This window comes from Vipera ursinii, assembly GCF_947247035.1.
Source record: "Vipera ursinii genome assembly, chromosome: 7".
Lineage (NCBI taxonomy): Eukaryota > Metazoa > Chordata > Lepidosauria > Squamata > Viperidae > Vipera > Vipera ursinii.
The window spans coordinates 57,671,960-57,697,186 of NC_139521.1; the positions used below are offsets into that span (position 1 = coordinate 57,671,960).

At 40.9% G+C, this 25,227-nt stretch overlaps 1 long non-coding RNA gene across 2 annotated transcripts; it reads right to left on the reverse strand.

Annotated features, from left to right (window-relative positions):
* Positions 1-1,809: 1,809 nt before the first annotated feature.
* On the reverse strand, positions 1,810-24,116 carry LOC310642919. Of its 2 annotated transcripts, none has more exons than XR_014492987.1 (4): positions 24,039-24,116; positions 16,099-16,180; positions 9,877-9,990; positions 1,810-3,062 (listed from the first exon to the last, which is right to left on the reverse strand). It is a non-coding gene; the product is annotated as an uncharacterized lncRNA (long non-coding RNA). The 2 variants fall into 2 exon arrangements; XR_014492988.1 differs by having other exon boundaries at positions 24,025-24,086.
* Between the last annotated feature and the right edge of the window lie 1,111 nt (positions 24,117-25,227).

Below are 25,227 nucleotides of genomic sequence, written 5' to 3' on the forward strand. Positions count from 1 at the left end.
GTTTTTCACTAATTATTGTTACAAATGCCAAGAAAGTGACAGTTTTAGTGTATCTTCCTTTTTCTTCCATTTGCCCTCCTTTCCAATTATCTATGTCTTTCTTTGCCTGTTCACATATCTGGTAACTCTATGCTATGTTCTTTGAGAAAGCAAGGAGAGGAGATTGATGCAAGGATATCTTATGACTTTGCAGGATACAGTGAAAAGAGACCATCATCCTCCACTAAATGAGGAAGTCGCAAAGCAGGTAATTTTATTTTATTTATTTATTTATTTTATTTAATTTCTATACCGCCCTTCTCCCTAAGGGACTCAGGGCGGTTAACAGGGCATATATAAATAAGTATACAAAAATTAAAAGAAAATTAAACCATGCCCAAATTAAAATATAACAATAGTGAAATAAAAACCAATTAAAAACCCAAATACCCCTTCAGGCCAGACCAGCTAACTCGAACAAATGGGTCTTCAACCCGCGACGGAAGGATTGGAGGTCCGATGCCATCCGGAGCTCAACCGGCAGTTGGTTCCATAGTGCCGGGGCACCCACAGAGAAGGCCCTCCCCCTGGGGGCCACCAGTCGACATTCCCTGACTGGAGGCACCCTGAGGAGGCCCTCTCTGTGGGCACGCACAGGGCGGAGGGGAGTTGACGCCGGCAGCAGGTGGTCCTCGAGGTATCCCGGACCCATGCCATGTAAGGCCTTAAAGATCATAACCAAGACCTTGAACCTCACCCGGAAGACAACTGGCAACCAATGCAGCTCGCGGAGCAAAATGTAACATGGGAGTACCGGGAAACTCCCAAGACAACTCTCGCGGCCGCATTCTGTACCAGTTGGAGCCTCCGAGTGGTCTTCAAGGGAAGCCCCATGTAGAGAGCATTACAGTAGTCTAGGCGAGAGGTCACGAGCGCATGAGTGACTGTACACAGGGCATCCCGGTCCAGATAGGGCCGCAACTGGCGCACCAGGCGAACCTGGGCGAAAGCCCCCCTAGTCACGGCTATTACATGATCTTCCAGGGTAAGTCGTGAATCTAGGAGGACTCCCAAGTTGCGAGCCCTATCCACGGGGGGTAACAGCTCACCCCCCATAGAAAAGGATGGAACATTTTGAATGTCCCGGGATGCCGGAATGTACAGCCACTCAGTCTTGTCAGGGTTGAGTTGAAGTCTGTTCCTCCCCATCCAGACCCGAACCGCCTCCAGGCAACGGGACATCACAGCGAGGGCATCACTGGGGTGGTTTGGGGTCGAAATAAAAAGTTGGGTATCATCAGCATATTGATGATACCCAACTCCAAAACCACGAATGATCTCACCCAGCGGTTTCATGTAGATGTTGAACAGGAGAGGCGAGAGAACCGACCCCTGAGGAACTCCACAAACGAGAGACCTAGGGGCCGATCTCTGCCCCCCTGCCAACACTGACTGCGAGCGTCCCAGGAGATAGGAGGAGAACCACTGAAGAACTGTGCCTCCCACTCCCAATCCCCTGAGACGCCGCAGCAAGATACCATGGTCGATGGTATCGAAAGCCGCTGAGAGGTCTAATAATGATGGCAAGAGCAGAGATTAGCAGAGCAAAGTATATTTGTTGCGTTCTAATTGACTCCCCACTCTGGGGGACAGATTTTCTGATCTGGCAAATGTTTATTCTGATTTTTAATTAAAAATTCTTATGAACATTCTAAAGATTGAACCAAGGGCAGATTAAGGTTACATTTACTTTTTTACATTTTACATAACGGCTTCTACCTCTTAATTGCTAAAAGCCCGATGTCAATGCTGCTAACATTGGATGTTCTAGCTTTGACAAAAGATGAAGAAGCAGCTATTTCATATTTCTGCTTGTGTATCACTTTCAGAGTTAAAGTTAGTTGAAGAAGGGAGGGGGGAAGGAAGAATGTATGAGAAATTAGTTAAACATAAACAACAGTAGCAGAATAGTTTCAAGGCTGAATGTAACAAGAGACGATAAGCAAGAACTGGGGGGTTTACGCTAAGGATGGAGAACTAATCCTTCCAATTGGAGAATGTGATTAATGACAGCAATGAAAGGAGGAGAATTGTGTTTAATATTATTGTGCTAAGGGGAGGGGAATTCAGATTCCAGCTTCTCACAAGCATTGCTGATGTTATAGGGCTCTAATAAAAGACTTTTAAGTTAAAAAGTGCCTCAGAGTTCTTTGAAGAGCTCATCCGTTGGAAACTTGACACCTGAGATGTTCACAGGCTGTTGGTCTCTTTCAGGACAAAGGACCAAGCTTTCACCTTAAATGGCCATTTATCCATGCAACTACTGGGAAGAAAGCTTCTCTTCGTGGAAGATCCCAAGCATTCTGAGTTTATTAACCAGGGTGAAGAGGTGAGGGAGAAAAGTTGAGACAGTGACTCCAGCTAGTGCCACTTTTCCCCTCTGAAAAAAATGAAATGTAGGTAGATTTTGTTTTGGAGTTATCTTGTGGCTCAAATGAAGTAAAACCAAGGTCCCCAACCTTTCCAGCTTGGCGGACCAGTGTGACACAGGGGGGGTCAGCATGTGAGCCACAGGTGCACGTGCTTATGCACAGCTCCATTTGTGCGAGCAGCAGGTGTGCGTGCCCTACACTCACACAAATGGAGCTTCTTGAGAAAAGGTGCTTGCACTTGCGTGTGAAGCTCCACTCGTGTGAGCAAAGGGTGCTTGAGCGCAGGCTGCTGAAGCTCCACACGTGAGCACAAGCACCCTTCAGTTGTGAGAATGGAGCTTCACACACACACACACACACACGCTTGCCCATCTTTCCCATGGTCCTGTTTTGAACAGGTCATGGCCTGATAGTGGGCCATGGCCTGTGGATTGGGGATCCCCGAAGTAAAAGGTACAATTAACTTCCACCGTTACAGAATTATTGTTAATCCCTATTGAGGAATTTTTTGGCTGTTGACTTGTTAATAATACGGCTTGATGGCTGTGTCCAGTTCTGATGGAAGATTCTCTTTCAATGTCAGGATCTGCTCTGCTTAATCATCTGCTTCTGAAATTCCCTTTCCTGGACTCTCCTTGTTGATTCAAGCATCTGAAAAGGAAATTGTAGGTGCTTCAGAAATGAGAAGGAAAGATCAGTTTTGTTGGTTGCCATGTTTCCCGTGCTCATCATCCAAGCAAGCCATTGTTTAAATTTTCAGATCAGTTTTGGATTTCCTGAAAGCAACCCAGCAAATGGAGAACATTGTTTACCGTGAACCTTTTCTTGATGTACCATTTAAAAAAATAGTTTTTGAGAAATGCTATTCAAACTAAGTCTTCCATATATATTTTATTAGCATCATGTCACAAAAGAAAAGCATAAGGTCAGTTAAGAATGGATCCTTCTGCCTCATTTATTTAACTAGATGAATAATATCTGTATGATGTGTCAATGCAAAATACATGCAAAGCTGAAAAGTTATTAGTGCTCTTCCCCACCCCGCCTGGTCTACTTTGTTCTTGAGAACAATGGAATAGTTAGGCCATCTGGTGGCAAGGGGAGAATTGGCAATCCAATTTCCTAATTAAAATAAATGTACAAGAGCATGTTGGTGTGGGCACCTCTGTGTGAGATAAACTAAAGGATTCAAAATAGAGTGCAAGGCAATTTATTCCTACATGGCTACAATAGTTCAAAACGGATGACCACCAAATTGGAAGAGGGATTTCAGAACGGCTCCATTCCCTCTGAGAAAAAAGAATGGGTTGTGGCTGGCCTGCACTCTTTCTGCCATCAATCAATAATGCCTTTTTGTTCAGACTTCCCTTCAGTCTTTGGATTCACCTCCAAGTACTCGGTTGTCTCAACTGTTATGAAAACTAGGTATTTGTATTTCCTTATCTTCTTCCAATTCTAGCTGTCCTTTTACCTCTTTATATCTTGCAATCTAGAAAGTAGAAAATATCTGATGGAGCAACTTTGCTCAATTTGAGAATTTGAGAAAGAACAACCTGAAAGAACAAATATTTGTAAACTCAACATTATTGCCTTTCACATTTTGAAAAAAGCAAATGTGCTTTCTCAGATTTGGCTACATTTGTCAGGAATGCAAGCTATCCCTCTTTCTATAATGAAACTCACTGGGAATCTGGGAGGAATAATCCACCAAAGAAAAGAAGCCAAATTAACCATTAAATTTTGGGCCACAATCTTGGTTCTTATGTTGCCATTTGCACTTTGTTCAGTTTTTGATAGAATATTGGATGATAACTTGTGGATGTTATACATTTGGGAAATATAATAAGTTTATGTTATCTAAATGTATATATTAGGACAAATTGAAAATCTGTTTGAATCTTTATCATATTATTTTCCTTATGAATGCAAGTACAAGCTTTCTAAACTAAAATAAATCGTCATTGAATTCTTCCTATGATTTCACTGGGTTTCACAAGTTTGTGTATTTGTTTTATGAATAAGACCTTCTTTTCATAAAATCATAATCAAACATCTCATTACAAATAGTGTAGAATAAATTATTATATGGGAATGCATGCCTGAGCATATTTTGTGTTGTTGTTAGCTGCGAAGTCATGTCCGACCCATCACGACCCTATGGACAACGTTCCTCCAGGCCTTCCTGTCCTCTACCATCTGCTGGAGTCCATTTAAGCTCACGCCTACTGCTTCAGTGACTCCATCCAGCCACCTCATTCTCTGTCGTCCCCTTCTTCTATTGCCCTCAATCTTTCCCAGCATTAGGCTCTTCTCCAGTGAGTCCTTCCTTCTCATCAGGTGTCCCAAGTATTTGAGTTTTAGCTTCAGGATCTGGCCTTCTAAAGAGCAGTCAGGGTTGATCTCCTCTAGGACTGACCGGTTTGATCGCCTTGCAGTCCAAGGGACTCGCAGGAGTCTTCTCCAGCACCATAGTTCAAAGGCCTCGATTCTTTGACGCTCAGCCTTTTTTATGGTCCAACTTTCACTGCCATACATTGCAACTGGGAAGACCATAGCCTTGACTATATGCACTTTTGTTGACAGGGTGATGTCTCTGCTTTTTAGTGTGCTGTCTAGATTTGCCATGGCTTTCCTCCCCAGGAGCAAGCGTCTTTTAATTTCTTGGCTACAGTCCCCATCTGCAGTGATCTTGGAGCCCAGGAAAATAAAATCTGTCACTACCTCCATTTCTTCTCCATCTATTTGCCAGGAAATGAGAGGGCCGGATGCCATGATCTTGCTTTTCTTAATGTTAAGTTTCAACCCAACTTTTGCACTCTCCTTCTTCACCCGCAACAAGAGGCTCTTTAGTTCTTCTTCACTTTCTGCCATTAGAGTGGTATCATCTGCATATCTTGCATATTTTGTAAGTCCTAGCAAATCTTCATCCATCAAAACATCAACACTTATATTTCTTTCTATTCATTGCAAGTATTACCAAAACTACTACTATGCCAGTGTGAATCTCTGCAGAAATAACAATCTTGATATCTGAATGCTTGATAAATGATACTTCAGTATATTTTTACATATCAGTATCTTCAAAATAAATTATTAATGACACTTGCATGCATCCCCATCATTATGTGATCAAAATTCAGATGCTTGGCAACTGGTTCATAGTTGTGACCATTGCTGTGTCCCAGGGTCATGTGATCACCTTTTGCAACCTTTTGACAAGCAAAATCAATGGGGGAGCCAGATTCACTTAACAACCATGTTACTAACTTATCAACTGCAGTGATTCACTTAACATCTGTGGCAAGAAGGTCATAAAAGGTCACATAACAAATTTCTCATTTAACAACCAGAATTTTGGGCTCAATTGTGGTCCTACGTCAAGGACTACCTTGACTTACCTTGAATGCTATTGGCAGAATACAACAAAATTACAAGCCCCAACTTTTTAAAGCTAAACCTTTAAAGTTTCTGTTTTCATACATGAAATTGTTTAATTTATCCTGTATTCACATGTTCCAAAATTCAGGTTTTTGAGATATTTATAAATCTTGGTAACATGAATATAATTATACTTCCTAGTTGGTGGCAAGCATGCAACATTGTATTGGCTTCCAAGATAGCCTCTTGATTATAAAGTATAATTTGCATAGAATACCATGAAAGTACACGAAATAAAGTATGTTGGTTGTGTATACCGGTCAAAATGTGCCAAAATTGGTTGGTACTATTCTTACCATTAGCAGAGAGTACAATCTGTGGCACATAAAACAACTAGGTTTATACTTTCCCTACCTTTATAAAACTAGTGATGCACAGCTATTCAGATCTGAAGCAGAAAAGATGCTTCAGATTTGTATAGTAGCTGCATGGTCTCAGGAAAATATACATTTGTGTTACAGAGGCACCCTATTAATCCAGCGACATATTTTCCTGGGACTGTCCACCGTGAGCTAAGAATCAGAAAAATCTTCTTTAAGGTAGTACTGACAAGTACCACTGCGTTTCTGAATAACAGTTCTGATGGTCATGTGTGTCATGTTCCCTTCATCATTTAATATATTTCTGGATCAATGGATGAGGAATGCACTTGGTGTCTTCAAAAAAATGTCAATTGAGAACATGAATGTATGTGCATGCAGACGATGCCATGTTGTTGGCTGAGAACCCAAATTACTTGTGCAAATGTTAGATAGATAACATGATGTTACAAACAGTAGGAATCTGAAAATTAGACCCAAAGTGGTTGTGTTGGAAACAGAAAATGGGGTGATAATTACAAGTTACCCATAAATAGCAAAAAAATAATAAGTAGATGAATTTATGTACCTTGCCAGAATTTTTACTAAAGATGGGAAAATGGATGGAAAACTTTTAAGAAGTACAGTCTCGACAGAAAAATAATGGATAATACAGTATGTGTTCTCTTGTGAGGAATGTTTCTGCCTTTTTTGTGAAATATGGGTGTCAGTCAAATAAGCTGAATGCAGTGGAAACAGGGTATATGTACATTTTACAGCAAGAAGAACTGGAATCAAGAATGCTGAAGAAATGTAGACTGAATGAAAAAATGAGTATCAAGTACAAAAAAAGTTTATTTAGCTAGTTTGATTATATACAGAAAATGAAAGAGGACCACATTAAAACATAAATATATGAAAGAAGAATGAATAGACTGAATGGAAGTGATAGATCAAGAGCAGTGGGCAGAGATGGTGAAATCTTTAAAACAAGAGATGTGAGAAGTTTAAAGAAGAAAAAGAAATTATGAAGTGGTATATTTTTTTTAATTTTTTTTAAATTTTAATTCCATTTATATCCCGCCCTTCTCCGAAGACTCAGGGCGGCTTACAAGCTTAGCAGTAGCCTTCATTCTATGTATATGCTTGCTTATTAGGGCTTTCACACACACCCCAAGCGGCATTATTACAAAGTCAGCTTAATTGCCCCCAACAATCTGGGTCCTGAATGTGATGGAGGCTAAGAAAAACTGCAAGGATCATTCTTTGGCTTAACCTATAGAATTGTATACAGTATACAACCTCCCTCAACCTCTCAGAGAGATTTAGGGTGTTAAATTATGTCATGCCTCTGTATAATGTTTCTTACTGCCTTATTACCTTTCTGGTAATATTCACTCATCCACCACTTAATTTACAGAAATCAACAGGAAAGGGTCTCAGCTCTCTCTTTTTAATTTATATTTATTGATTCTACTTAAAGTAAAAAGCAAATTGAAAGAAAAACACAGAAAAGTGCAAGAAATGGAAAAAAGCAAAAAAAAAGAAAACTAAAGTTACGAAATACTATGATTTCTAACCTTCTATTAAATGGCTATTAACAAACCTATTGTCTCCCCTCCCCCCCGGCCGCCTTTAATTCTTTCAGAAATCTTTTCAATCCCTTATTTAATTCTCATCTGTTTCAATCTTTAAATGCTTAAACTATTAGTTTTTGTTTTCTTCCCTTCTTTTAGCAAAAAGTCCATAAAAGTTTTCCAGTCTTTCTAAAAAGACTGGTCACTATGTAGGTTAGTTTTGCCATATCCACTAGTTCTCACTTTGTTATAACCCATTCCTCCATTGTGAGAATTCTTTGTGCATATAATAATCCTGCTGCCGTTACCATACACAAAACTAATCTTTTATGAGTCTTTTCTAATTCAGGATTCTTAAATACCATTAAAAAGTTCTTTTTTTACAATATTAATCGTTTAAAAAAATGTATCATTGTATGCGTTTGTATCCAAAATTTCTTGGCTTTCTCATAATGTCCCATCATGTTTTTCACATTCCCAGCATTGACTTGAGATCCATTCATATATTTTGGATAATTTCTCTGGTGACATGTACCACTGATATATCAATTTATAAAAAAATATCTTAAATTATAACACAATGTAATTTGCATCCTATTTAGCCACATTCTTCCCCATGTATGCATCTGTAGACAATAGCCAAAACTGGTAGCCCATTTTATCATACAATACTTAATTTGTTCCTCTTCACTTTCAAATCTTAACAAAAGCTTATGCATTTTTGCAATTACATGTTCATCATTTGTACCTAACTCTTCAAATTCCATTTTGTTTTTAATTTCCAAGTACCCCCTTGTCTATATCAAATTTTTCTTTTGTGTACAGTATATGAGAAACATTGAAAGCAATGCTCTTCTGAAGCTAGTTGTTCTCTTGATTCCATCTTAAGTTTTCCATCTTCCTATATTAATAAATACTAATATATTAGCCACTACTCTTTGCCTGTTTCTCTTCTGTAAAATGCTTCCTGTGCTAAGGCCAGTTGAGATATTTTTGCACACAACCTGGGATTGTATGAGAGCTTATTATCTCCCAGTGCCGTCAGATTAAACAAATACATTAAAGGCAAAAGAATAAGAGTTGTTAAAAAATGAATTGGGATTGCGGGGATAATTTATCTGTTTTAGGGATCTCTGGAAATACTTTTATTTACCATATCAGTTCACTCTGAGCTAGTCTGATCCAACTCAATGCCCTGAATTGAAAAGATATTCAGAAAAAAAATCAAGTTATATTCTCCCAATCTAGCATAGGAAGAAGAGAACTAGCAGTAACTTTTTTGATGTTCAGTAGAACCAAATAATATTTGCAGGCAAACTTGAATGTTATGAAAGGGGAAGAATACTGAATGCCATTGTAGAAATCAAAGTAAACATTTTCAAACTTTGTCAATTCAAAATCTCTTGGGTATTTTTTCTTTAAAAAAGTGTGTCTACAGCTTTGTTTTGGGAATAGATACTATGATATCAGTAATGATATTATTCTGTACAATAAGGAAATTTAGACAGATGTGCTAAGGAGTCTGGCTGAATACGCATCATTTCAAGGAACGAGTGTGGTTTTCTTAAATCAGTGGGATTGTTTGTGATGTGTTGAATTAAACATTAAGTTCCTGGTCTTTTCCATAAAACAAATCAGTCATTAGACCAAGTCAGATAAGTAACATAACTCACAAAATAATTCACCAGGTGATAAAGATACAGCAAAGGATGGATTAATCTTAGTCCCCATGCTTTCTACATCCCTTGACTATTGGTGGTTTGATTACAATCATCATTTTGATTGGTGTTCAGACTTGTCAATATCAGAATACAGTCCTCTCCTATCCTCTTCTGCTTAATGGAGTTTCATCATTAAGTGGTGAAAAGGGGCTGAATTGATTGTGTTATTGTTGTTGTTCCTTTTTTTCCAGAGCTGCAGAACTGACAAGAGATGATCATGGGTAGATCTAGAGATAAAAATTTATTTGCATATTACTCCTGGGGATATATGCAAAAGGCAGGAAGATCACCCGCTCTATGTTCCAAACTCTGGAATATTTTTGCCCCTTACCCATGCTTATACCACACACAGTCCCCACAATGACAGTTTCCTGCCTTTTGCATTTCTCTTCCCCCTTTTTAACAACAATTAGCCAAACTTGTGACTCACCTCACGTTCTAATCCCATCCGAGCCACAATGTTTATTTCACAGGACGTTCAATTAATTGGTAATACAATCTGCTGTGAAGTCTTGTTTCCTTTCCCTCTGTTGCTAAGTATAACCTGAATGGCACAGCAAGTCACAAAAGAAAAATAATTAAGCAACCTTGAAAGGGCAGGCTGCCACGATTTCACACACAGCAAAGTACTTATCCAAGGTCAAGGGTTCTGACAGCTTCAGACTCAAAAACCATTTGGAAGACAAAAGTGGATTCTATATTCTGACCTCAAATATGAGATGAACAGCATATCCACCTAGGATCTTTCTTGGCTCACACATTGTGTTAGTAAAAGAAAGGAGAAATATGTAAAGAACATCCAGGTAGTATGATAAATAGGCAGTTTCCAGTGAAACCAGTTGCCACTTGTTTGCTTCTCTGTGTCTCCTCCCACTGCTTTTCTCCCTCAACAACATCTAATGTGCAGCAAGATAGCCCATTGCTCTCCAGCTTATCACCTTTCTTTTTTAACTTTCTGACAATCCCAGCCCTTTGCCAAGAATATTTTCCTGATGCAGCAGTTTTATCCTCCACGGGGCAGGAGGAAGGACTGAGAGAAGCAAACAGGTGGCAACTTGTTTTATTGAGGATTTCCTCCTTTCAGAGCAAAACAGAAAATCTCACCTTTTAGCTTAGATTAGAAAGTCATGATAGCTAAGCCTAGCTAGTGACACGATGGAGTAAGTTTATCAAACTATCATTTTAATGCACAAAAATATTGTTGGACAAATGTTAAGTTTCAAAATAAGCTGTACATGGTTTCTTCTCCCTTCAAACCAAGTATCTTGAGACCTGTTCTTCCCCTTCCTTTCTGCTTGGTGGCAATCGAGCAGAACAACATATAAAGTTTTCTTCTGAGTGATCTTTGTAATAAATGGGATAGTTAGAACTTTCAATTAAAAGACCCTGCTGTGAAATCAGACTGGGATGTCACACGTCAAGCATTTATTAGTTAATTTCCATGAGGAATAAAACAGATTTTGTCTTCTTTCTCCTTTAAATTCATTTTATAAGCATTGTGACTAACTTTTTAACAGTTATTAACATGTCAGAATAAGGATGTTTTAAAACTTTTCTGCTCTTGCTATTCTCAATAACTTATTTGCATCAAAAATTGCAAAAGAAGAAAATTTTATCTTTTGAAGTTAGCTTGGTTAGTTAATAAATTAATTGTCAATGAAGTTTTTAAGATAGGACTTGGGATATCTACCAGTTCCTTATAAATCTGCTTTATTTGCTTTTGTCTATCAGCGCTTAGGACTGAGGTCCCTTGGTGAAGAGTGAACATTTAGGCAAGAGCTATTTTTGTGTAACTGGGAGGCTGGCCAGTCTAGCCCTGTCTTAGGCATGAAGCTAGCTCTCAATCTGAGGAAGAAGGCCAAAGGAAGCAATTTCTGACAAGTGTTGCCAAGAAAAAGGCATGGACTTGAATGTCTTAATTGCCAGGACTCAAGACTAGCTTGAAGACATACACAGAAGCACACACCACCTCACTTAAGCATCACCAAAATCAACAGTTTGAATATACAGTAGATTTGCATAAACACTTTAAATATGTTATTAGCCTAGATGCAAATGTCAAAAACAGGACTATAATTCATACATTTGAGATGCTTATGACAAAGGAGATCTGGTAGGTGGTTGTTGTGGTTTAGATGGAAACTACGATACTGATACATGTCTTCAAGGTTCATCTTGTTCCCTCTGATTTTTTTCTTCAACATTTGGACAGAACCACCACTTCAGTGCAGGTTGTCCTTGACTATTCATTTAACAATGGTCAAAATTTCAACAACCTTGGAAAGAGTGCTTTACAGCACATAAAGCACTTCTAGGTAAAGGTAAAGGTCTCCCTGCACATGCGTGCTAGTCGTTTCTGACTCTAGGGGCCAGTGCTCATCTTCGTTTCAAAGCCGAAGAGCCAGCGTTTGTCCGAGGATTTCTCCGTGGTCATGTGGCCGGCATGACTAGACGCCAAAGGCGCACGGAATGCTGTTACCTTCCCACTGTAGATGTCTCTAAATATTACACAGTTACATGATGAAGATCTTGGTGCTTGGCAACCTATTGGCACTCACAACGAGTTGCCAAGCACCCTGCAATGACATGATTGCCCTTTGTAAACTTCTCTGCTGGGAGTGCTGGAATTGCTGTCATTGAGTGAAGCAATCACATGGGAAGTCACATGACTTTGCATGGCAATCCCATGACTGCTTCACTCAACAACTGACAGTTCAATCCCAATTGTAAGTCAAGAACTATCTGTATAGGAAATTTCCTAATCAAAGATTGTCCTCTATGACAGGGGTCCCCAACCTCCAGGCCATGGCCCGATGCTGAGCTGCAGCCCATTGGGAACTAGGCCACTCAGACACTGGTCCGCAGAGCCAGAAAGGTTGGGGACCACTGCTCTATGAAATGTTCTATATTGTCATTACTCAATTATTGCAAGCATCCCCACCACCACCACCACCCCATTCAACAGGGAAATGTAATAAGATTAATTTTCTCAGCATTTATTTAATAATTTTCTGTTTCTGGGAAGATGTGACACTCCAACCTTCCACCATTGCCTTGAACAATGTGATTTAAAGTTTCCATTTGAAAATAATTGTATTAATTTCAGAGAAACTTATTGGCTGACCTCCCAAACATCACTAATGAAACTATCCTTCACCCATTGTTTTTGTTATTTATTAAACATTAAAAGCATCATAGGGAATAATTGTTCCCTGCAACATAATTCCAGTAACATCAACAATAGATTAATGGATACCAACATGAATATTTTCCCAACCGTGTTGTGAATAGTATAATATGCTATGTTGTTAGTGAAAGTAATACAGTACTATGTCCTTCAAACACAAGCAGAATTTTACTTTTTTTTTCGGGGAAAACTCGTAAGTTTACATAATCAATAAAAATGTCAGTATAGCGAGGGTCTCTAGAAACCCAAGTATCATATAAAATAAACTACTGGAGCTTGAATTTAATCCAAATATCAGATGTATTCTCCCTGCTGTTCATACATTCGAGGATATATCTAGATCAAGTTGCTCAGCCCTTTCTCACAAATAGTCTGTGAGTCTTGTGTTACTCTAATTTTTGGAATCAGTTACTCAAACTCAAGTTTTCAAATGAATTATTTTAAACAATTAGAACATGATTACCAGTAGACAAACATATTACGGTAACTATTAAAGAAAAGGCATGTTCTATTTAATATTCATCCAATATTGCCTCCATTTGAGCATCTTGTATTAACATTAGTTATATGCCAATGCACAAAGCTTTATCCAATATATTTCTAATAACATGGTATGAGTGTAATTGTATAGCCTACATGAAAACTATCTTAGCAACCATTAGCCATTGAACACAGACACTAAGTAAGATACTCTGGTTAATATTTGGATGGGGCCATGGCTGTTGGCTTGACTGGGAAAAGCAAGAACCGGAAAAGACAATGGCAAACCAAGCCTATTTTATTGTCAAGAAAATTACAAAGACGCAATTACTAGGAACTGAACCTGACTTGACGGCATGACATGCAGAAAGTAACAAAAGAATAAACCTCATTGAATGCAGTGAGAATTATTGAGGTGTGCCGTGAAGCTTGCAGGTGCCTACAGAACTGAAACAAGAGATTTGAAAAAATGGGGTTTTTTTTAATATGACATTTGAAAAAGCAGGTATATGGATGCCTTTATGCATTGTTCAACCTAACTAAGGCTCAAGGCTGAATCAGCCTTCCATCTTTCCAAGGTCAGTAAAATGAAGACCCAGATCATTGGGGGCAACATTCAAGTAATACATTGTAAATCACCCAGAGTCCTGTAAGAGCCTTGCTGGAGCAGTGGGCTAATGCCTCCTTAAGTAACACCAGCTGCCTGCAATTAGTGCAGGTTCGCATCCCACCAGGCTCAAGGTTGACTCAGCCTTCCATCCTTCCGAGGTAGGTAAAATGAGGACCCAGATTGTTGAGGGCAATTAAGCTGACTTTGTAATAATGCCGCTTGGGGGGGCCGAAAGCCCTAATAAAGCAGGCATATACAGAGAAGGGACGCGGTGGCTCAGTGGGTTAGGACGCTGAGCTTGTCGATCAGAAGGTCGGCAGTTTGGCGGGTCGAATCCAGAGTGCCGCGTAGCAGAGCGAGCGCCTGTTACTCATCCCAGCTTCTGCCAACCTAGCAGTTCGAAAGCACGTAAAAATGCAAGTAGAAAAATAGGCACCACTACGGTGGGAAGGTAACAGCTTTCCGTGTGCCTTTGGCGTCTAGTCATGCCAGCCACATGACCATGGAGACGTCCTCGGACAAGCGCTGGCTCTTCGGCTTTGAAACGGAGATGAGCACTGGCCCCTAGAGTCGGAAACGACTAGCACGCATGTGCGGGGGAACCTTTACCTTTACCTTTATACATAGAATGAAGGCTATTGCTAAGCACATTGATTTGTGCTTAGATTGTAAGCCGCCCTGAGTCTTCGGAGAAGGGCGGGATATAAATGGAATTAAAAAAATAATGCCATGGAACAGTATATAAGCCTAAATGTATTGCTAATGCTATTGTTGCTCTATGTAATACTTCTTTATAAAAGACATATGAGATAAAAGATTTAATTTGCATCAGAGCTTCCTCCAAAAGTATTTTCTTTTACACTCCGGCATTCCTACAGGATTTGGCAAATCATACCCTGCTCTGTTTAACCCTGTTATAACAGAGTTACAAATCTATCAAAATACCATACGTCACTTTTGTGGGAGGAAAAGAAAATAAATTCCCACTTCATCAGATATCTGTGAAATATTCCTAGTGAGATCATAGGGTTAATCCTCACAGCGCTTTCAGAATATAGCAGTTATTCTTTTTTGTTGATGGCACTAGAGACAGTTGAAGCCATGTGCCTACTATATTCACCTTGTTCACCACAGGCTGCTTATCAGCTCCAACTAGCATCAATACGCCAATGCATGCTTAGTTCCACATCTGGAATTGGTGGATACAAATATGATTGGTTTATTTTGGCACTGCTAAAAATTAGCAGGAAGTGAGAGGGGGCAGGGAAAGGAGCCTATGCAAGCTGAAAGTTGTATGAATCATTAGCTATCAGAACTGTGTTTGGTTCTTGGGCTGCTATTGGAATGTCCACATTAACCATGATTAACAGGTGACACAAATACTACATGTCCAAATAGAACAGTGCTGTTGTCTACTATTCCAAGCTGTAATGTACTGTGCTGATTATAAAAGATTTCAGTGACAGTGACAGCACCGTTTACATGAATCTCCTCAGTCTTATTGAGTTGTAAGACTTTGTGCGTCAGGCGCCATTATCATTCTTCTCGTGCTGCTTCTAAATAGACAGGAAAGTTCTTCTGAGTAGAAACTACTGCCACTGCATGAGGTTACCCACTGTTTGCTCTATACTACAGAGTTAATGTATGGATTGAGAGGCGGTTGACTAGTTGATCAATGGCTTTCTGTTTACCTGTTGCTGAAACACAAGCAAGATGCTTTTGAAACCAATTGGGAAGCAATACAGAAGAAGGGTATCACCCTCCCTTCCACACTCAGAAGTTCCCCAAGTGTATCTGATTGGCCACATTGTGCTACAAAATGCTGGACCACATGAACCATGGTACTGGTTAAGCAGGGTGCTTTTTATTGGTTTTTAAAATCATGTACAGGTTCATTATGAAGCCATAACACTTACAATGGAGCATCATATAGGATCAAGTAATGCAGGTAAGGTACTGGTATATCTTATTTTACTAATAGCAGTTTAAGGCCACCATTAAAAGCAATAACATGCTGAATACAGCTAGCCCTCAGCTTACAACTATTTGTTTAGCAACCATTCAATGTTACGATATTGAAAAAATGTGACTTAAGACCAGTCCTTACAGTTGTAATTGTTGCAGTATCCCCACGGTCACGTGGTCAAAATTTCAATGTTTGATAACTGACATGGATTTATGATGGTTGTAGCATCCCAGGGTCATGTGATTGTCATTTGTAACTTTCCCAGCTGGCTTCCGACAAGCAAAGTCAAAGGGGGAAACCAGATTCGTGTAACAACTGCATGATTCATTTTACAACTGCAATTATTTGCTTAACAGTTGTGGCAAAAAGGTCATAACATTGGGCATGTCTCACTTAATAACTGCCTTACTTTAGCAACAGAAATTCTGGTCCCGATTGTGGTCGTCTGTCGAGGACTACCTGTATGGTACTGTTGTTTCCTCTTCATTTACCTAGCAGAAAACAAAGAAGAGTATCCTTTATCTGCTGGGAAAAGAGAATACAACCTTTACTTCATTCTTTCGTTCAATCAAAGGTAAGGAACTCAGATTTTGGTAAGGGTAGAAAGTGTCAATAGCTCCCATTGTGCTTGGCAAAGGTATTTCAATCAAAATAGAAGGACTCTAAGCAGCGCCTTAAGTGAAAACCGTCGTCTCTGGTACGTTCTGTTTGTACAAGTAGAGATATTAAACAGTGTCAAGACTGAGCCAAGAGAAAGAGAGATTAAAAATGAAGCAGATGATAACACGTCAGGGAAATCTAGTGGTTGGGAAGAGGAATTGTAAAGTCTATAATTCTCACATGCCAGCAGAAGAGGACTCTCGTGGGCTCTTTATGCCGCCAGGAAGAGGTTTTACTCTTTACTTCCCATGGCAACATTTCCAAGGCATAAATCAAACACAAATGAATAACCTTTGATTTATCATTCCTAATAGAGAACTACATCATATTGATATGTCATCGCATTTCAGCACTGACCATTATGATGCCAATCACCATGTAATTTTCCTTTATGTTATAATTGGCAATGAGGACGTTCTGTCCTATTCAGTCCAATTAGATTTCCTTGTTATTTTCATAGTATCTGAGGGCATACCTGTTACTACCATTTCTAGCACTTTCTAATCATAGTCATTTCCTTAAGAGACTCTGAAAGGTCACCTTGGTTATAGCAAGGTGAGAAAAATAACAAAGGACACAAATTGTATTGCAAACGCTATCATCTAAATATATATATACGTACATACATGCTACACAGTCTTGCATTTGAATCACAAGATAATATCTTCCCACATTGTTGTCAAGGGCAAGGGGAAAGCTGTTATCCTATCATTCTCTTCCTGCCAGATCAATTTTCAGCACTGACAAAAGAGGGTTGTTGTTTTTTTTAAAAAAATCTCCATATAACATACAGATCAGAATGTGCTTGCTTGGTTCATGTAAGCATGCTTAACTAAGACTCAGTATCTACATTTGCGTAACATGCTAAGTCTGAGTAGTTTTAACTTGGGTTAGTTTCTATGGTTTCACACAATGAATGTCTGCTGACCCTATATTGCAGTGAATCCTGGTGTATAAACACAACCATGAACTAAAATGAAGTGCTTAGACTTTTACTAATTCTGACTCCCTAAATATATTTCCAAGTTCCTTAAGGTGCGTCATATGTAAAACTGAGGAGGAAATGGTTAAAAATAAATAGAAGTTTTTTGACTAAAGTGTAAAACTCAGCCTGGCATCCTTATTAACAGTATCTTTCATGAATTCATCTGAGTATTTTTAAGTTATGAAATGATTTTTCCCAAACTGAAAGCATAATTTCTTTATTCTTTTGAGAACAACTGCAATCACTGATGTTGTCTCCTTTGGAAACACAATAACACATTATTGCCTGGGCTCATGTATCACACACTGGCTGTATGCATGCAACACACTGAAACTCAAACAGATTCACCACATTTAGCCTATCATGCTATGTGAATTCACCTGCACACTTTGTTTTGGTTCAGCATTGCATACAAAATGGAATACAAGAGAAAAACAGTTAAGTTAGCGTCTGAGTCTAAATGATGGTATTTTTAATATAGTATGGAGTTTTTGAACATGCAATGGTGTCGATTCCTGCATAACATTTAAAAGAAGCAATGGTGAAAAAACAAAACAAAAACCTCATTAGGGCTTTACAGAATGTGCAACCTTAGCCACTGAGTCAGACTATTGATCTAGTTGTCCTGCTTTCCTAATACATCTTCTGAAAATCTAGCTCTATTTGGGATTGACCTTGGAGTTTCTCCAGACAAAATATGTTTTGCCAGAGTGAGGGTATAATTTTTGAGACCTGATTGGGTGCAAAGGTTACGATGCTGGACTAGAAACCAGGAGTCCATGTGCTCCAGTCCTCCCTTCGTTTGGGAAACCAGCTGGGTGATTTTGGGCCAGTTTCAGCCCAATCCACTTTCCAAGGGAGCTGTGGTGAGGAAAATGGGAGCAGGGATTGTTATGTACTTGAGTTGCAAAAACTAAAAATGGGATATAAATTCAATAGATAAATACGCTTTTTATAGCATCTCCATAATCCTTTGAAAGCCTTTCCAACCTGGGGTCAACATATTATGTTGGGATAGCACTTATGATGATCACTGTGATTACAACAGTGCTGGTAATGACCTATAAAGCTCTCAATGGCTTGGGTCCAGATTATCTAAGGGAACACCTGCTGCCGGCATCAACTTCCCATCATCCCGTGCGCTCCCACAGGGAGGGCCTTCTTAGGGTACCGCCAGTCAAGGAATGCCGGCGGGTTATCCCCAGGGGAAGGGCGTTCTCTGTGGGCGCGCCGGCCCTTTGGAACCATCTTCCCACGGAGCTTAGGACTGCCCCCGACCTTCGCTCATTTCGCAGGGATTTGAAAACTTGGCTTTTTGAGCTGTCTGGCCCAGACTGAGGGGGTTTAATTATTTATTAATGGGGTTTTAGTTTAAATTCAGGGACTTAATTTAATTTTAGTTTTAATCGATTTTAACTTTGTATGTATGTATTTTTAATTTTTCCCTGTAAACCGCCCTGAGTCCTAAAAAAGAATGCAAAGAATAAACACTCATCTCTTTCCCCCTGCTTCTTATTCCTACCTGACTACAGTGGAAGTGTAGGAAATTCTCAGGTGTCCTTCTCCCAGATTTGTTTTCCCTTCGATGATGTGCAGGAATAACATAAAATCTCCACGACCAGATTAGATCCATTTCAAGACACAAAGGCTTCAAAATATCTATTCTTGAGACCTCGAGCCATTTCCCTAGAGCTGGACTGCAAGCATTCCCTATGCTTGAATGGAGTTGAGAACAACCTGGACTAAGACCAAGAGAAAATCTCTGAAGGCCAATTTCATGCCCTGCCTACCCACGAAACATGCAGCTAGCAAGCAATAAGCTGGGAAAGCACATGTGCAGAGCAGCCCTTATTGTGGTATCTCAGCAAACGAATGGCCTGAGTTCTGTGCTAAAACACAATAGCCCAACACAAAGGAGAGATGGGGCAATACTGCTGCCCAGGGTATAGAATCATAGGGTTGGAAAGGACCTCAGAGATCTTGTCCAACCCCTACTCAAGGCAGGAGTCTTATACCATCCGAGCCAAATGGTTGTCCAGTCTATTTTTGAAAACCTCCACAATCCCAGGAAGCCAGCTATTAATTGCTCTCACTGTCAAAACGCATGGCTAGATATTGATGAATCCACCTCCAGAGTATAAGTGACAGCTGCAGCGTTCAGCCAGACTACGTGGTCACCCCATCACAGCTCTTCTTCATAGCTATATTGGTTATATTCTGCCTTATTCCAAGAACCTGTGAGACTAATTCTCTTTCTTATAACTGGAATGGGCAAGATACCTTTTTGGAAAGGAAACAAGTGAGCAAGATAAGGACATATCACTCAATTCACGATTTGTGCTATTCCCAGTTTATTTTGTTGTTGTTCAGTCGCTAAGTCATGTCCAATTCTTCATGACCCCGTGGACCATAGCATGACAGCCTCAAGCCATGTCCTCCACTGTCTCCCAGAGTTTGCCAAAATTCACATTTCTTGTGTCCAGTTTATTTGTCCATGATTTATTGAATATTCCAGAATAAGTTGGGACTTACACAACACACAGAGCTGTAGGCAGTACACACACATGGCAATATTGAATGCAATGTTTTTCTATATAGTTAGGTCTTGATTTACAACTGTAATGGAGCCTTGCCATTATGGTATTAAGTTGTGATAGTCATAAAGTAGGTCACAGGTCTGACCTGATTTTTTTTTTTACCTATTCTTGCAGAGCTCATTGAGAGAACCCTTTCTTTGCTATGGGGTGCTTTTGCCAAAAAAAGGAAGTAAATATAATTTTTGGTAAAACAGATGCTGGATGTTACAAATGCAGGCTGGTTGCTGAGCACCCAAAATGCAGTCACATGACTTCAGAGGGGGAAGCGGTTGGAATTTCAGAACTGGGTCCTAAGTACCTTTTGGGGTGTTTATCTAATTTTGAATGATTGCTAAGGGAGACTGATTGTAAATTGAGGATTGCCTGTATTGGGCATGCTGTAATCTGGACTTGCTATAATCCAAGATTATAAATCAATTTCATGTTGGCTCCAAAAGCTGCAGACATGAGCTTTCTGACTTGAGGAACAATGCACTTATTCCTTGATTAATGGCAATAATTCTACTTCAAATTTAAACAGCAGCTTAGCATTTTCAAAATATAACACAAACCTTGTACAGCAGGACAATATTAGCTGCATTTGTACAGTGCATTTAATTTGCTTAAATTAATTCGTTTTCAGCACTTTACACTGAACCATTAATTGACTGAGTTGGGTTTGCCTATAAAAAGCTCAGTAACAGATTTTGGCAGTAGCCAAGTTAGCATTCATAAATGCAGCAATTAGATTGATAATTAACCTGATCAAACTTGTATAAGCACAGCCATGATATTGCAAAGGGTGTGGGTGTGAAAATCAACAGCTAAAGTCATTTTTTCACAAGTAGTTGCAACATCTTAGAGCAGGGCTTTTCAACCCGTGGTACACATACCACCAGTAGTACTTTAGCATCTGGCTGGTGGTACGTGAGCCCTAGCTAATTCTAGTGGGGGCTACAGCTGATACAGCCACCCAGAAGTGCAGATCAGCTATAGCCTGGCGCTGATCCTGGAGCTTCAGTTAGCAAGTAGCATGTTTTCCAGAAGCACAAGCAAGTGAGCTGGGCAGGAGCCCAGGATCGGCGTGTGCAGCTACAGCTGAGCCGTGCTTCCGCCCAGAAGCATGGATCAACTGTAGTCTGGGGCTGATGCTGGGCTCTTGCCCAGCTCACTTGCTTGCGGAAAACATGCTGCTTGCAAGTTGCACTGTCCCGGGGGATCAAGTGATCCCCTTTTGCGACCTTCTGAGAAGCAAAGTCAAGACAGATTCAGTTAAACAACTCTGGGACTAACTTAACAACTGCAGCGATTCACTGAACAAACATGGCAAGAGAAATTAGTAAAATGGGGCAAAACTGTGAGCATGCACACAAGGCTCTCAGCAACAGTGCCGTCTGTGTGAGGCTTGTGGTGCCGCCACCGCCAGGCTCGCGGCGATGCTACCACCAGCGCTAGGATCGTGCCACGGCCCACAGCAATGTTGCCCAGGTGCAAGGATCATGCCGCTGCCCCCATGCAAGGATTGCGCCACAGCCCGCAGTGATGCTGCCCAGGCACGAGGCTCACACCGCTACACCCGTGCGAGGATTGCTCTGCAGTCCACCTGCCGTTCGCGGCGCTGACACCATCCGCACAAGGTTCGCGGCAATACTGCCACCCGTGTGATACTAGTGGTGCTGCCGCTGCCCGTACAACTCACTGCAACGGTGGCACAAGGGGTGAGTACACACACACATCTGCGCTTCTGGGCACTTGTATCAGCTGTAGCTTGGCGCTGATCCTGGGCTCCTGCCCAGCTCACTTGCTTACAGAAAACATGCTGCTTCCCAAGTGAAGCCTCAGGATCAGTGCCGGGCTACAGCTAATCCTGGGGCTTCACTTAGCAAGCAGCATGTTTTCTGCAAGCAGGTGAGCTGGGCAGGAGCCCAAGATCAGCACAGGTCTACAGCTAATACAGCCGCCCTTCCTTCCTTCCTCCCCTCTTTGTCTCTTCCTTCCTTCCTTCCCTCCCTCCCTTCCATTATCCTGCGCTATGCCGCCCAGACCCCAGCCTGGTTTTGGCAGGCAGCAGCGCATTCTCATCACACGGAGTGGCCGGGCGAAGTGAACCGACGAAAATCAGGGCCCTGTCTGTGCACCCAGGGGAAGGAAGGGACAAAGAGGGAAGGAAGGAAGGAAGGAAGGAAGGAAGGAAGGAAGGAAGGAAGGGACAATGAGAGGGAGGGACAATGGAAGGGAAGGACGGGACAAAGAGGGAGGGAAGGAAGAAAGGAAAGAAGGGACAATGGGAGAGAGAGGGAAGGAAGGCACCCCAGTCCCACCCCCTTCCACCAGACCCATGGATTCCCCCCCCCATAGGCACCCCACAACCTGATTGATGAACTGTCCACGCCCCCACTCCACCCCTTGACTTCGCTTGTCAAAAAGTTGCAAAAGGTGATAACATGACCCTGGGACACTGTGAACGTCATAAGTCTGAATCAGTTGCCAAGCATCCAAATGTAAATCACATGACCCTGGGGATGCTGCAATAGCCATAAGCGTGAAAAATGGTCATGTCACTTTTTTCAATGCCATTGTAACTTCAAACAGTCACTAAGCAAATTGTTGTAAGTCAAGGACTACCTGTACTTTATCATTTTTCCCCTCTTTTTTTGGTCAAGTTTTTGACACCTTGCTGGGCAACTGGTGGTACTTGGATATTGCCTTATCCTAAAAGTGGTACAATGGGTGAAAAGGTTGAAAAATCCTGTCTTAGAGCATCTTCCACCCAGTGGTGGGATTCAGCCAGTTCGCACTTCAGAACTGGTAGCTAATTTTTTGTTGCCCAGGCCCAGAATGGACTTTCGGAAGCGGCATCCACACAGACAATCGGTTGTTCACATATTTGAATCCCACCACTACCTCCACCCCGAATCACTATGGGAATATAAAGCTTGTCTTTATTAGTTATATTAGCAGAGTGATGCATAGGTGCCTTATAATTGCTGATCTCATTGAATAATGAATATTCAATAATGAGATGTTCTAATAATCTCATTAAAGTAAACACAATCCAACTTTGCTCCAAACTGAGTAGAGGGGTTGCCCATTTCGTAGTTCAGCTCTTTACCACCATCAATTCCATTATTCCTTGTCTAGAAATCAACTCTTTTGAGATGGCTAATATGGATACACAAAATACAATAAAAAGAATAAGAATTACTAGTGTAGGCAAATATGTGTTTTTCCTGGTTCTATTACTCATATTAAAAAGGTAACTATAATTTAGAGAATCTGGATAAGTATATTATGTCCCATGATTCCTTGTCTGAATAGAGCACAAGGTGCTTTTTTCTCCAGCAAAAAAATAGCTTTGTAGAACGGAGTACAGCAAGAGTATTGATGGCCTCTTGCTTTGAGGGCTCACAAAGGACAAAGAGATTGATGAAGGAGGAATCCACCCAAGCAGGAACAGCTGGAGAGAAAGAGCAGCAGAGGGCTATTGTTCTCCTCTTTTTACAGCTGAACTTTCCAGAAGCACCTTGTTGACCGTTTTAAGAGCAACAACCTGGAATTGACTAAAGAGCTCTTGTTATATGCACTTTGGTCCAAGGAAGCCTTTCGGATGGGGGGAGGGGGGGGAATTGAGACAATTGCCCCAACCCCACCCGTGGCAATCAAAGCAAGATTCGGTATTTGAAATGACCAAATTGATCGATATTTTCACTGTCAGCCATAAATCATTAAAAAAAATGTATTTTTTTTTTGCCAACTGTTAGGAAGATTACGAAAGTCTTCTTCCGTGGACTATCTGCCTGCGTGCAATTATTAACGATTTAAGAAGCTGAGCAGAATTCCTCATCTGGGATATCGATCTTCGAGCCTTTTTATTTATCTCTCCTTCTGGACTCCTGGCAAGGCTGCAACGCGGGATCATCTCAACGGTCTAAGCTGGAAGAGGCGCGGGAAGCGAACCAGGCAGCGAGCACGCCCGCCATCTCCCGGACCGCCGGCGCAGCGCGCCCAAAGGGCTGCTCTTTCCCCCGTCTGCGCCGGCCCTCCGAAAGGCTTCATTGTCCCTCTAGCAAGCCATCCCCGCCCCGCTGCGCGTTCAAAGCGGGCATGAACTAACCATCCCAACCTTACTGGGGATACGTGTCTTTCCGGTCCAATCTCCTGCGGCGAGGAAACAAGATGGATGCGCGCGTAAAAGTTCAATCCGAGGCTGCGCGTGGCTGGAGGTGGGAACGACCACACGAAAGGGAGGCGGGCGGGCGGTCCTCGAGCGGGGAGAGATTCGCCAGTTTGCACGTCAGTAATGTATAAAAAAGCTCCGATTTTCCGCACTGCATCTAGTTGACGCCATTTATACAGGGGTGATCGTTTTACCTCGTCAGTGTAAAGGCGAGATTTGGTCTCTTAATTTCTACTCTTTCTCCTGCGGTTGCTGTTTGGAAATTGCCAAGCGGTCGCGAAACGTGTGAGAAAGATAAACTTTAACCCTTGGGGCTGGAGGACTCGCTTCAGTGTAGTTTACACGCGTGCTCAGAATTATTAATTTTGTGCCATGCGTGACGCTTCTCCTTAAAGGATAGGACATTTCTGAATTTGGATCTGCAGTGTAAATTATCGTGCAGATTTTGTCTATTATTATTTATTATTAATAGTTGGAAGGGACCTTGGAGGTCATCAAGTCCAACCCCCTACTCAGGCAGGAAACCCTATACCATTTCAGACAAATGGTTGTCCCAGTCTCTTCTTAAAAAACTTCCAGTGTTTGAAGCATTCACAAGTTCTGGAGGCAGACGTTTTTGTCTACTTTGAAAATAAATGCATCATAGGTATACATGTCCTCCCCTCCAGCATTCCATTTCTATTAAGCTTGATTAACTGATTATGGGTCATCAAGTCGTTGTTGATTTTCTCCATAAATTCCTGTTAAGAAATTGGAGATTATTTTACCCCATTACCTATGCACGTAGTAGCAGAAGACAGGCTACTGGGCTTTCTTTGCTTCAGCAATCCTTTCTCAGAATGTGCGTTAAGCATTCAGTGTTCCCATATCAAAGTCACACAAGAATAAAACAACTGTAATCCTAAAAGGGAAGTTTGGAAATTGCATAATCTGGAGAAAGAAAATAAATACATCTTTCTTGATTCTGACATTAGAAGCTGTTGTGGTATATGAAGAGGAATAGTGTGTGATTCAAGAGAGCAAATAAGTGTTGAATTCACTAACAGAAGAGGTAGAGCATCTTTTCCCAGTCAGGGTATGCTCCAGATGTTAGATTCACTTCTCACAATTCCCTAACCTAGTTGGCCATTGCAGACAATT